Source organism: Rana temporaria, chromosome 7, assembly GCF_905171775.1.
Source record: "Rana temporaria chromosome 7, aRanTem1.1, whole genome shotgun sequence".
NCBI classification, from domain to species: domain Eukaryota; kingdom Metazoa; phylum Chordata; class Amphibia; order Anura; family Ranidae; genus Rana; species Rana temporaria.
In genome coordinates this window covers 165,526,136-165,540,913 of record NC_053495.1, presented here as the reverse complement: position 1 = coordinate 165,540,913, position 14,778 = coordinate 165,526,136, and the positions used below count along the sequence as shown (strand labels likewise).

Genomic DNA, 14,778 nt, shown 5'->3' with positions numbered 1-14,778 from the left:
GGCTGCTGCACCACCCCCAAGACAGGCTCATGCAGAGTCCCAAGAAGGGCAGGATTCGCCATGGGAGGGGAGTGCCCACAACTCCCCTAATTTGGATGTTGAGTGGGAGGAGGATGAGGGGGAGGAAGATGACAATATTCTGATTGGGCAGGAAATAATGATGGGCCAAGATATGACCTTTGAATCATCCCCTGAGGGAACCCCACAGGCGCCCAGAAGTCAGGCCACCATCATGGGTCGCCCCTTCCAACCCTCCTCCAACATGCAGCAGCACCCATGGCTCACTCCAACTCCTCCTCCAAGGCCACAAGCCTCAGGGGCAAGTAGGATGCCGACCCCTGAAAACAGGGGGGGGTTGGTGCGTCTGCCGGTCAGTCTGTTGAGGGACAATGTCCGGCAGACCCGCAGTCTGTCTGCAATACAAAAAACTATGAGCAAGGTGGAGCGCAGCCTGGGTGCAATGAGGGAGTCACTGGGTGACGTGGCCACCAACTCCGTGGGGGTCATCACCTGTTTGTGGGACCTGAGGAACGCCACAACAGGTGTGGCCCAGGAGGTGACTGCCCTCACCCAGGCTGTGCAGGCCAATACCCGGGCTGTGCAGGCCAATACGGCTGACATAACTTCCTGTCTGACAAGGATAGCCGTTGCCTTGGAGGGAAGGCCAGCAGGAGGACAGACACCAGGGGAGGCTGCTTCCTCCCCTGTACAGTCCCCCCGCCCTGAAAATACTCCCTCCCTTGCACAGCCCCCCCCCCCTGAAAATACTCCCTCCCCTGCACAGACCCCCCCCCCCCGTGAAGATCCCCCAGTCGGCCGTGGCCGTCCCCGTGGCCGTCCCCGTGCCCGTCCCCGTGACCGTGCCCGTGGGCAGCCCAGAAGGAGCACTCGGCAACATCCATAATTTGCAGGGGTACTTTTTTTTTTTTTTTACACTGTACTTATGATTTGGTATATGTGTGTGAATGATGTGTGAATGTGGGGGGATGGCATTCCTGAAAACATAAGGGTATCACCCTCAGTTTTGGTGGAGTAGGGATCCCCAGGACCAGGGAGAAGTCATCCTAGGTTCCTGAATGGTGTATGAATGCACAGTGACATAATTGGAGCCGTGGCGGGGCGTTACTGCTCCCAAGTACCAAAGGGGGGGGGGGGGGTACTTGGATCTAATCCAATTCGATGTGCATGTGATGTGTCTGTGCTAGGGACCACAGTGACGTGCATTCATGCATTCTCATTGTGAGATAATTAATGTGCGTTTTGTAAATAAAAATAAACATTCTCTTTGGCATATAAGTAATGTGCATTTATTTAACAAAATAAAGATTTAAAGGTCACATAATCTCTGTGATTTGGTCTTGGCAAATCAAAAACAAAAATAGTATTAGGATGCATTTACTGGGCAAAGATGCCTTCAGACAGTTGGCTCCTGATTGCCTGGCCCTCAGCAGACCGGGTAGAGGGGTTTGGGGGGGGGGGGGGGTTGCCTGGGTGGGGGGTTAGGTCAGGAGATATCTCCACATGCATGCCCCTTCTTAATGCAAAATTGTGCAGTATGCAACATGCACCAATAATTTTGCATACAAAGTCTGGGGAATACAATAGTGTACCCCCAGTCTTGTCCAGGCATCTGAATCGTGACTTTAGCATGCCAAAAGTCCGCTCTACTATAGCCCGGGTCTGGCTGTGCACCTCATTGTATTTTCGTTCTCCGGGTGTTTGGGGGTTCCTAAAGGGGGTCATCAGGTGGGGTCCCAATGCATATCCTGAGTCACCTGTAAGGGAAAAGACAGGAGGATATTAGTCATGCATGTGCCCCTTGTGATGTCTCCATCATGGGGGGGGCATACCTGACACCAATGTCACTCACCAATCAGCCAGCTGTCTCCATACACGTTCATCTCAAAGTCTCTGTAGATCTTGGTCTGCCTTAGTATGAAACTATCATGGCACGAGCCGGGAAACTTGGCACAAACGTGCCAGATGAGGCCATGTGCATCTACGATCATCTGGACATTGATCGAATGCCAGCCTTTCCTGTTTCTGAACAGGTGTTCAGTATCATGGGGGGGCTGGAGTGCCACATGGGTGCAGTCAATCGCCCCGATGATCTTAGGAAAGCCAGCAATATTGTAAAAGTCTGTCATTGCTTGCACACGCTGGTCCTCCTGGGTGGGCATGACAAACTGGTGGCTCATGCGCCGCAGTATGGCAGGGACCACCTGATGTAGGCATTTACTCATGGTTGACTGCACCATCCCAGCCACACCTCCAGATGCTCGCTGGAATGAGCCACTCGCTAAAAAATGGAGGGTTGCCATAACTTTTTCAAGAGGTGTCAGGGCATGGGAACGTAGGGTTGGGCCGATTAGATCCTCATGAAGGAGTTGGGTGATCTCCAGGATGGCCTCCCTATCAAATCGGTAGTTGCCGATGACCTCATAAACTGGCATTTGCCAAATATCACGGCGTGGCCGATAAACACGCGCCTGTGCCCTCATCCTCCTCCTCTGTGCCCTCCTCCTCCTTTGTGCCTGTAAGGCAGCAAGTGCCATCAAAATCATTGCTGGTCCTGGCATTTTTCAAAAACAACCTTCACAACTAGAGCTGTAACCTCTAGTCACTTCCTTCTGCAAACCCTTCCACAGCATGTGTAAAATTAGGGCTGGTTTTATAATGTGGAAATTTAGTCAGAAAAACTAACAGGTGCGCACAGGGCGGAAAATAGGGCACACACACTTAATTCTGAGAATCGCCCTAACTCCCTCATTTGCATCTTTGCCTATCAAAAACAGCGGCGAGCCTAGCGTAATTTGCGCCCGGGAATGCGCAGGTGTAACTAATTTAAGTACGGCTGAAAATACGGAAATCTTTGCTTAAGTCGTTTTGACGATCGCGCGCAAATATACGCGCCGTGTAAAATTAGAAAAATGGAGTTAAGTCTGCGTATCTCTTTTGAGAATTTGGCCCATGGAGTTAAGTCTGCGTATCTCTTTTGAGAATTTGGCCCACGGTAAGTAACCTGGACCAGGATTCTGCAATGCAATCCCGAGAATATCTAGCAGAATGCATATTGGCCTAAATTGATGAGGAAATTCGATTTTCTTTTCATTTTTTTTGTTAGATATGTTTTATAGCAGAAAGTAAAAACTATTTTTTTTTTTTTTTAATTGTGGGTCTTTTTTTGTTTATAGCGCAGAAGTGATCAAATACATATTTGTGGGTGAAAAAATACGTATATTTTATTTGGGAACAGCATCGAACGGCCGCGCAATTGTCGGTTAAAGTAACGTAGTGATGTATCGGCCTGGGTTAAAGGGTTTGTAAAGGAATTTTTTTTTATCTTATTCGCTTCCTTTACCTTAATGCAGTGCTGTTTTCATGTCCTCATTGTTTGTTTTTGCTCTCAAGTTGCTGTAATTCTTCTCTGATCTCCACACTTCCTGGTTGTCTGTTTCCTGATAACCACAGTGCTGGGAGCTTTCTCTCTGTGGTCACTAATCAAGGAGGTGTGAATACTGTGTGTCTAAAACCCCTCAGCACCAATCAGTTTCGTTTTCCAAACCATCATTGCCCTGTATTGGCTCTGTGGCTCTGTACGGCAGGAAACAACATGCAAAAGCAAAACTAGAAACTGCAGGTACATTATATGATTTATTTATATCTATGTGTAATCATTTTTAAAAGGAATCATTTAACTATTATGTCTCTATACCCTGTAAACAGTAATTTCAGCAACAAAAAAATGTTTTTATTTACAACTCCTTTAAACCCACAAGTGTTTTTTTTTACCACTACTATTCCTTTATATTGGCTTTTGAAATTTACAAATGCAGCAATTTAGAAGTTAGATGAAAGGTTTAGCACTGGGAAACACTTTTTGAAAGTGCATTTTATGTACAACTCTATGGATCAGACCAAAATGAGGGACAAGAGAAGAGGAAAGAGGGACAGAGGGACATTGCTCCAAATCAAGGACAGTCCCTCGAAATCAAGGACAGTTGGGAGCTATGAATAAGGTATGTAATGAAAGGTCTTATTTAAAAATGTAATTGACATATTGATAAAGAGGACCAGGGAAGGCAATATATAAGCAGAATACATTTCAGTGAGTGTAGCGTGACTGTAGCCTAGCAAACAAGAGTTATTATTAAGGGGGGATCAGCTTAGATGGAAATCCCCTATTTGCTGGGATCACTTCAGTGTAGAAAGTCAGAATGCTTTCCTCGCCCCCACAGCACATCATGAATTGAAATTCTACCAGCATGGTTCAACTTCTCATAAAGACGCTTATTTTGTTGCTTGCAATGCCAGATTCCACCAGAAGGTGGTGTTGTAGGAGAGATCCTTGGCAGATAAGGGATTTTTTTTTTTTGGATAGTTCAAAAATCTCTAAAGGGTTTGTGTTGCCTAAAATTCTATTTGGTGCGTCATTTTGCAGATGTCATAATAGGAAAGATTTTGAGTCAGACGCAGGGCAGAATATGAAAGTACATGATTAGCTGCTAGACAATACCCCAATATTCCTCTTCACTACTTCATTAAATGATTATCTTTGTACTCATACAGCTTGAAACAACAAACCATGACTAATATATTATCTACGATTCAGCATCCTGGCAAAAAGTGGGAATTACGGCATTTTACCATGCTGAGTATTTGTCATCAATAAAACTTTTTCCCTTTGGCAGTTGTTAAAATTACATAATATTAATATTTATCATCTTTATAAAACTAAACTGAATCATCTTGTATAGCAAAAACATATTGTTTATTATTCTGTGTAGTAAAAAACAAACAAACAAAAAAAAAACGCCTAAAACTGATTTATGATTGGATTTCTGATGGAAATGGTGTTATGTAAATTTTCTCTTTTTTTTTTTTTTTTTATAAAACCATGAATAGGATTTTTATTTAATAAATTGGGTGACTTTTAGGCTTCATTTCCATGGACGTTTTTACAGCCACTTTCTTTAGCCTTTTTTACAGCTTAAAAACGCCTGTCCATGTTTATTTATTTATTAATTTTTTGGAAACATTTTTTTTATTTTTTTTGAGCTGGAGCTCAAAAACGCAACGGTAACGTTTTTGAGCGTTTTTGAGCGTTTTCGGGCATTTGAGCGTTTTTTTAACGTCTGGCGTTTTTACAGCTCTACTCTGGAGCTTCAGAACGCCCTGGTCCTGCGTTTTTTTTACAGCTCAAAAACGCCTATGCCATTTGCAGCTCAAAAACGCCTATGTGGGCATGATGCCATAGAATAACATGGACAGGCGTTTTTAAGCTGTAAAAAACGCTCAGAAAAGTGGCTGTAAAAACGTCAGTGGAAATGAAGCCTTAATGTGCTTTTCACAATGTCATATTAAACTGCACTGAGCTTAACTGGTGTTTCTTGAAGCAGGACTCCAGTTTCCATTTTTTTTATTGAATTGTCCAGCCTTAAAAATGCAGTTTCTACAATACGCATCTTGGCCCAGATTTACAGAGTGTGGGCGCACATTACGCCGCCTAGGGCAAACGCCGTATGCCACGCCGAGCATTGAATTCAGCAAGCCAGTGCTCCCAACGCTGCGCCAGCGTGGCGTAGGATTCGAAGGCGTAGGTGGAAGTGGGCGTGACCCATGCAAATGATGGGCCGAGCGCCAGACAGATACGTATTACGAACTGCGCATGCACCGTGACGTGGACGTATCCCCCTGCGCCTGCTCACAACCACGTCGGAAACAACTGCCTAAACTACACCGGATCACTTCGTACGGTGTGAACGTAACCACGCCTAGCCAGACACACGTCCAACGCACAATACGCCGGCTTGTGTTTCCTGGTGCAGACCTTTGCATGTCTGCTGCTGGGTTGCGCCTCCTTCATGGGGAATAACTTTACGCCGGACGTACAACTTATGCGCATCTCGCGTAGCCTGCGTCGGGCGCACACAGGTTCGTGAATCACCGTATTTCCCTCATTTGCATGTTTGAATGGCTAATCAATGGGAGCACCATGCACCCAGCCTAAATGTGCGCCCACCCTACGACGGCGTAAGCAAGATACGTCGCGGGGTGTAGCATGTATCTGTTTGCGGGTCTGGCGCACAGATACGACGGCGCACATTTGCACTTACGTTGGCGTAACTTGATATACGTCGGCGTAAGTGCTTTGTGAATCTGGGCCCTTGTCTACAGTGCATTCTGTGAAGCCCTAGGGTTCCTACAGAGATTGCTAGGGGTTTCTTGAGCAATGAACAATTTCAGCCTCTCAGCAGTGTTAATTTAGTCGACTAAAATGACTAAAACATTTTAGTCGACTAAATGAATACTATTTTAGTCAACTAAAATATGACTAAAACTAAAACAATTGAGATGACTAAAATATGACTAAAACTAAAATGGCATTTTAGTCAAAAGACTAAAAATAAATTGAAATTTGACTTCAATATTAACACTGGTCTAGGGTGCATGTTCATACCTCAATACCATAAATAATAATATATTCGATTTTTCATTCCAGCAGTATATAATGAGTTTGGAAATTGTAGAGAAATGTTAAAGGGGTTGTAAAGGTTTTTTTTTTTTTTTTTTAAAGTGGAGGTCCTGTGAAAAAATAAATATTAAAAGGCAGCAGCTACAAATACTGCAGCTTCTGACTTTTAATAAATGGACACTTACCTGTCCAGCGCGCCTACGATGATGGCAGCAGAAGACGAGCAATCGCTCGTCTCCCTACTGCCCCGCCGCCATCCTCGGTGAGGGAATAAGGAAGTGAAGCTTCACTGCCTGGTCCCCTACTGCGCATGCGTGAGTATCGCAGCGCCTTCCCAGTGGTCTCCGCTGTCTCCTGGGACCAGTATGTTTCCCAGAAGGCAGCGGGGGAGGGAGGACAGGAAAGTGGAGTGACTCCCGTGGTATCTGCACCCCCTCCCCCCTGAAAGGTGCCAAATGTGACACCGGAGGGGGGGAGGTTTCTGAAAAGCGTAAGTTAAATTTTTGGGTGGAACTTCGCTTTAAATAACAAACGTGTTATATTTACCTCCACTGTGCAGTTTGTTTCAGAGTGGCCCCGATCCTGCTGTTCTGGGGTCCCGCGTTGGCTCCTTCCTGCAATAGCCAACCCCCTCTGGGAAGTTTTATTCTGAGGGGGTTAGCTTGCAGGCGCGCTCCCGTGTAATACAGTTGGCATCCATAGACACCGAGTGTATAACTCGACCCCGCCCCCCCGGCGGCCGCGTCATTGGATTTGATTGACAGCAGATGGAGCCAATGACTCCATGGAGAAGAGGATGCCGGGGGACGTGCCAAGCAGGTGAACTGGTTCAGGTAAGTAAAACGGGGGGGGGGGGGCATGACAGCCAGGTGTTTTTTCACCTTAATGCAGAGAATGCATTAAGGTGAAAAAACACAAATCTTTACAACCCTTTTAACTAATGCATTACAATTTAATTACACTCATTAGATTTTAGATGACTAAAATGAGTTTTAGTCGACTAAAATGTACTGGAGATTTAGTCGACTAAAGACGATTAAAACTAAAACAATTGCAGAAGACTAATATGGGACTAAAGACTAAGGCCCCTTTCACATTGGGGCGGTGGGTGCGTCTGCGATAAAGTGCCAATATTTTTAGCTGTGCTTTACCGTCAATTGCGCCGCACTATTCGTCCACTAGTGGGGCACTTTTACCCTCCGCTAGTGGCCAAGAAAGGGTTAAAACCCACAGCAAAGCGCCACTACAGGAGGGCTTTGCCGGTGCTTTGCTGGCGGTATAGACACGTGCCCATTCATTTCAATGGGCAGGAGCGGTGGAGGAGTGGTATACAAAGATGCTGCTAGCAGGACCTAGCCCTCAGGTCTTTCACACTGGAGAGACAGCAGCGGCTCTTTCAGGGTGCTTTGCAGGCGCTATTTTTAGCGTTATAGCACCTGAAAAGCGCCTCAGTGTGAAAGGGGTCTTATGCCGCATACACACGATCAGAAATTCCGACAAGAAAAGTCAGATGTGAGCTTTTGGTTGTAAATTCCAACCATGTGTATGCTCCATTGGACTTTTGCTGTCGGAATTTCCGCCAACAAAAGATTGAGAGCAGGTTCTTTGTTTTTCAGACGAAAAAAGCTCCTATCGGAAAAACCAGCTGGTCTGTATGCAATTCCGACGCGCAAAAAAACACACATGCTCAGAATCAAGCAGAAGAGCTGAACTGCCTATTGAACTTCATTGATCTCTGCTAGTCGTACGTCTTGTACGTCACCTCGTTCTTGACGGTCGGAATTTCCGACAACATTTGTGTGACCTTGTGTATGCAACACAAGTTTGAGCCAACATTCCGTCAGAAAAAATCCACGGTTTTCTTGTCGGAATTTCCGATCGTGTGTACGCGGCATAAGACTAAAGACTAGGGCCCGGATTCAGAGACGAGTTACGACGGCGTATCTCCGCATACGCCGTCGTAACTCTGAGTGGCGGGGTCGTATCTATGCACCTGATTCGTAGAATCAGTTACGCATAGATTTCCCTAAGATCCAACCGGCGTAAGTCTCTTACACCGTCGTATCTTAGGCTGCATATTTACGCTGGCCGCTAGGTGGTGCTTCTCTAGTTTTACGCGAGGAAAATGCAAATTAGGTAGATACGCCGATTCAGAAACGTACGTCTGCCCGGCGCATTTTTTTACGTCGTTTGCATAAGGCTTTTTCCGGCGTAAAGTTACCCCTCATAAAGCAGGGGTAAGTCATGTTAAGTATGGACGTTGTAAACACACGAACAACGTCGTATTTTACATTGTCTACGTAAGTCGTTCGCAAATAGGGCTGTACGTAAGTTATGTTCACGTCGAAAGCATTGACAGTTTGCGGCGTAATTTGGAGCATGCGCACTTGGAAACGTTCACGGACGGCACATGCGCCATTCGTTAAAAAACGTCAAATACGTGGGGTCACAAGGAATTTAAATAAAACACGCCCACATCATCCACATTTGAATTAGGCGGGCTTACGCCGACACATTTACACTACGCCGCCGTAACTTAGGGAGCAAGTTCTTTCTGAATACGGAACTTGCGCCCTAAGTTACGGCGGCGTAATGTATCTGAGATACGTTACGCCGCCGAAAGATACGTAAATGTATCTGAATCCGGGCCTAAATCGAAATTTGCTGCCAAATTTAACACTGCCTCTCAGTTAAGTAAACACTGACAGCATTGATCTTTTTAGCTATTTACAAGAAGGGATGGGGGGGATTCTTCCCAGTGACCATCAATACAAGCAGCAGTAAATTCAGTAAATAATTAGAGAACACACAAAAGTTAAAGATCTTCCACAACTACCAAATGACTTTTGGCGGAGCATAGCAGAACAAGCTCTGCAGGGCTCTTCTTTTCTGAGCTGCATCAGCTTTATATAGATATGAATGAGGATTGCTGCACCACATCACATAGGCATGTTGGATGAGCGATTGTTCTTAAAGTCTATCTAACAGAATGATTAATCGGCATTTTTAATGCTAGCTGGCATGTTAAATGTCTTAAAAAATGTAATTTACCTTTTTTTAATGGTAAATACAGCTGGTAAGTTGAATTTTCCCTGTACCTTGTTAGACAACACTGGACGGGGAGGGAAGAACAGAGCAGGGCTTTGACATCATTTCCCTAAGGCCCCCTTCACACCTGAGCGATTTTCTGCTTGTAGCTCTAAAATGCTCAACAAGCCAAATCACATTCTTTCAATGGTCCCTGTTCACATATGAGTGTTCTGTCGCCTAAAGCAAAATGCCTGTCGCTCGAAAAGTACATGAGCTTCTATTTTGGCAGATTACAAGCGTTTTTGGCCCCATAGACTTCAATAGAAAGGCCTGAAATTATGTGACATAGAGGATATGTAAAGGTTCATTTTTAAAAATAAACATGTCATACAGTGGGGATCGAAAGTTTGGGCACCCCAGGTAAAAAGTTATATTAATGTGCATAACGAAGCCAAGGAAAGATGGAAAAATCTCCAAAAGGCATCAAGGGCCAGATTCACATACAAGAGCGCCGGTGTAACGTAACCCGTTTACGATACACCGTCGCAAGTTTCCAGTTTTAGTGCCCGATCCACAAAGTACTTACCTGGAAACTTGCGGCGGTGTATCGCAAATACGTCCGGCGCAAGGCGGGCCAATTCAAATGGGCGTGTGCCATTTGAATTAGGCGCGCTCCCGCGCCATACCTACTGCGCATGCTCCGTTTCGCAATTCCCGTCGTGCTTTGCGCGCAGTGACATCATTTTTTCGAACGGCGACGCGCGTAGCGTAATTCCGTATTCCCGGGCGGCTTACGCAAACGTTGTTCATTTTAAAATTTTGACGCGGGAACGACGGCCATACTTTAGACAGCAATACGTTTGCTGACTGAAGTTAGGGCACCCAAAACGACGACTAACTTTGCGACGGGAAATTAGACTAGCGGCGACGTAGCGAACGCGAAAATCCGTCGTGGATCGCCGTAACTCCTAATTTGCATACCCGACGCTGGTTTACGACGCAAATTCCCCCCAGCGGCGGCCGCGGTACTGCATCCTAAGATCCGACAGTGTAAAACAATTACACCTGTCGGATCTTATGGATATCTATGCGTAACTGATTCTATGAATCAGTCGCATAGATAGAAACAGAGATACGACGGCGTATCAGGAGATACGATGGCGTATCGGGAGATACGCCGTCGTATCCCTTTTGTGAATCTGGCCCCAAATTACAGATTAGACATTCTTATAATATGTCAAAAAAAGTTAGATTTTATTTCCATCATTTACACTTTCAAAATTACAGAAAACAAAAAAATGGCGTCTGCCAAAGTTTGGGCACCCTGCAGAATTTATAGCATGCACTGCCCCCTTTGCAAAGCTGAGACCTGCCAGTGTCATGGATTGTCCTCAATCATCGTCTGGGAAGACCAGCTGATGTCAATCTCAAAGGCTTTAAATGCCCAGACTCATCTGACCTTGCCCCAACAATCAGCACCATGGCTTCTTCTAAGCAGTTGTCTAGAAAACTGAAACTGAAAATAGTTGACGCTCACAAAGCTGGAGAAGGCTATAAGAAGATAGCAAAGCGTTTTCAGATGTCAATATCCTCTGTTCGGAATGTAATTAAGAAATGGCAGTCATCAGGAACAGTGGAAGTTAAAGCAAGTTCTGGAAGACCAAGAAAAATATCAGACAAAACAGCTCGCAGGATTGTGAGAAAAGCAATTCAAAACCTTTGAAAGTTTGACTGCATGATCCCTCCAGAAAGATCTGGCAGACACTGGAGTTGTGGTACACTATTCCACTATAAAGAGATAATTGTACAAATATGGTCTTCATGGAAGAGTCATCAGAAGAAAACCTCTTCTACGTCCTCACCACAAAAATCAGCGTTTGAACTTTGCAAATTAACATATAGACAAGCCTGATGCATTTTGGAAACAAGTTCTGTGGACCGATGAGGTTAAAATAGAACTTTTTGGCCGGAATGAGCAAAGGTACGTTTGGAGAAGAAAGGGCACAGAATTTAATGAAAAGAACCTCTGTCCAACTGTTAAGCATGGGGGTGGATCAATCATGCTTTGGGGTTGTATTGCAGTCAGTGGCACAGGGAACATTTCACGAGTAGAAGGAAAAATTTCAGCAAATTTTGAATGGTAACTTGATGCCATCTGTGAAAAAGCTGAAGTTAAAGAGAGTATGGCTTTTACAAATGGATAATGATCCTAAACACACCTCAAAAACCACGGGGGATTACATCAAGAGGCATACACTGAAGGTTTTGCCATGGCCTTCACAATCTCCTGACCTCAACATAATTGAAAATCTATGGATAGACCCTAAAAGAGCAGTGCGTGACAGACAGCCCAGAAATCTCAAAGAACTGGAAGACTTTTGTAAGAAAGAATGGGCAAAGATACCTCAAACAACAATTGAAAGACTCTTGGCTGACTACAAAAAGCGTTTACAAGCTGTGATACTTGCCAAAGGGGGCAGTACAAGATATTAACTCTGCAGGGTGCCCAAACTTTTGCAGACACCATTTTTTTGTTTTCTGTGATTTTGAAAGTGTAAATGATGGAAATGAAATCTAACTTTTTTGACATATTATAAGAATGTCTAATCTGTAATTTGATGCCTTTTGGAGATTTTTCCATCTTTCCTTGGCTTCGTTATGCACATTAATACAAATTTTTACCTGGGGTGCCCAAACTTTTGATCCCCACTGTACATGTGTATTTGGTTTTGCATAGAGTGGCACCGATCCTCCTCTTCTGGGGTCCCTTAGCGGTGCTCCTGGCCCCTCCTCTTCTCGAGTGCCCTGTTGGAGAGCCATTGACACAGGCAGCAGGACCCGGCTCCCACATCATTGGATTTGATTGACAGCGCTTCTATCAATCTATCCAATCAGGATGTGAGACACTGACTGGAGCTGGTGTGCTCCTCCCCGTCACTGGAAAGACCAGGTTCAGGTAAGAAAAAGGAGGTTTTTCACCTTAATCACTCGCCGACCGGCTCACGCTCATATACGGCGGCAAGGTGGTTCATTCCTGCGAATCGTCATATGGGTACGTCTGTTCCTTTAAGCGCGAAAACAGGCGTGCGCGTCGGCTGCGTGGCGGGGGAACCCAAACCCATGTGCATGGGAGCAGGAACAGGGATTTGTGTGTGTAAACACACAAATCCCTGTTCTGTCAGGAGAGAAGAGACATACTGTATCGTTTGTTCCTAACAAGCAGGAACAACTATATGTCTCCTCCTCCAGTCAGTCATATCCCCTCACAGTTAGAACACACCTAGGGAACACACATTTAACCCCTTGATCGTCCCCTGGTGTTAACCTCTTCCCTGCCAGTGACATTTACACAGTAATCAGTGCATTTTAATAGCAGTAATCGCTGTATTAATGTCAATGGTCCCAAAAATGTATCAAAAGTCCTACGCAATGTCGCAGTACCGCTAAAAATGTTGCAGCTCTCCACGCCTAATTTCTCTTCTCCCCCTGGTGCTTTCTGTTGACTAAACAAGAATACCTGAAGCTGTAAAATGTGTGTAATGCACTTCTAAAAACGCAAAAAAACTCTCAATTAAAAGTGCCAGTAAATCAATACGCTAAGGTGTGAATGGAGCCTTAAGTTCCTGCTAATAGTACTGTGCTGACAATCTTATGAGCTGTGGGTGCAACTAGGCATGATAGTTCTCTGATAGGGCTATCAAGGGAGCAAACACCTAAGCAGCTATAGCAGCAGAAATAGGGGCAATACTGCAGTAATTTCACTGCAGATCTAGAGAATTGTCTCCCTATTAAAGGAGGTGCCTATCCAATGGAGCCAAGAACCCAGCCTTATTGGTTTGGGAAGCCCTAAAATTGAACAGTCTGACCATAGTTCTACTGAATTAATGTATGCTCTGCTCTCTGAGTCCACCCTCTGGCTTTAATCAGGTGCTTCGAACCCCCCCCCCCCCCCCAATTGGAATCCATTCTCTGGCACCACTGATAGGTAGATCAGGGGGCCGGACACATGGATAAAGGAGGCGGTGCCCGTGCACCCTCTACAGATGGGTCGCCACTGATTCAAGGGCAAAATAGGTATTGGTGAGTGCTTAAAGTGGTTGTAAAGGTTTGTTTTTTATTTTCTAAATAGGTTTCCTTAAAGGGGTTTTCCACCCATTTTGTAAGTTTATTAAAAGTCAGCAGCTACAAAAAGTGTAGCTGCTGGCTTTTAATAAACCGACACTTACCTGCTCCACGGCTCCAGCGACGCGCCGGACGGGGCTCCGTTCCTCGCCCCCCCCTCGCCGGCCGGCATCTTCATGCTCAGTGTGAGCACCCGGCCGTGACAGCTTTCGGCTTCACGGCCGGGCACCCACTGCGCATGTGCGAGCGGCACTGCGCATGCGCGAGCGGAGCGGCCTGGCAAGGCGCCATCTGATTGGACAGGCGATCGCCGAGGACCTGTCACGTGTCCTGGGCGATCGCCTACAGCAACCCCTTCCTGTAGGTGATTAAGCTTAATCGCCTAGGCGATTAGGCTTAATCGTCTACCTGGAAGGAGGAAGTGGGACAGGAAGTCCCACTCCTCCTGAAGCCCCCACTCCCCCCCCAAAAAAATTACATACCAAATGTGGCATGTAAGGGGGTGATGAGTGGGATAAGCGGAAGTTCCAAATTTGGGTGGAACTCCGCTTTAAGCTAGTGCATTGTTGGTTCACTTACCTCTTCCTTCGCTTTCCCTTCTAAATTATTTTTTTCTTTGTCTGAATTTCTCACTTCCTGTTTCTCCTCAGTAAGCTTGCCCACATCATCTGAGGCGTTCTGGCTGGTGGTTAGTCAGCATGCTCGCCCCCTCCCTTGGGACTACTTGATGCGTCTCCCCGTAGGGAGGTAGTCCCAAGGGAGGGGGCGAGCTAATTAAACCCCAGCCAGAACATCTTGGATGATGGGGGCAAGTTTACTGAGGAGAAACAGGAAGTGAGAAAAAAACATTTAGAAGGGAAATTGAAGGAAAAGGTAAGTGGAACAACAATGCACTTAAAGGAACCTATTTAGAAAATAAAAATCAAATCTTTACAACCCCTTTAAGAAAAAAGTATCGGTACTTGGTCTTAAAAAACTGGTATCAGTGCATCCTTAATCTTCATGAACTGTTGAACTATAAAACAAGTCTGGTTTATGTTTTATCTGCACACAGTAACATAGAAATAGGTGCCACAACATCCCAGTTTGACTCAATCACACAGCAGCTCATCAAACAGATAAACATACTATCCAAAACCATCAAAACCATG

At 45.4% G+C, this 14,778-nt stretch overlaps 1 protein-coding gene across 1 annotated transcript in view; it reads right to left on the bottom strand.

Moving 5' to 3' along the window:
* ASTN1 (astrotactin 1) overlaps positions 1-14,778 on the bottom strand; it is a 796,876-nt gene that overhangs the window by 274,475 nt on the left and 507,623 nt on the right. The gene's annotated exons all lie outside the window — the stretch shown is intronic.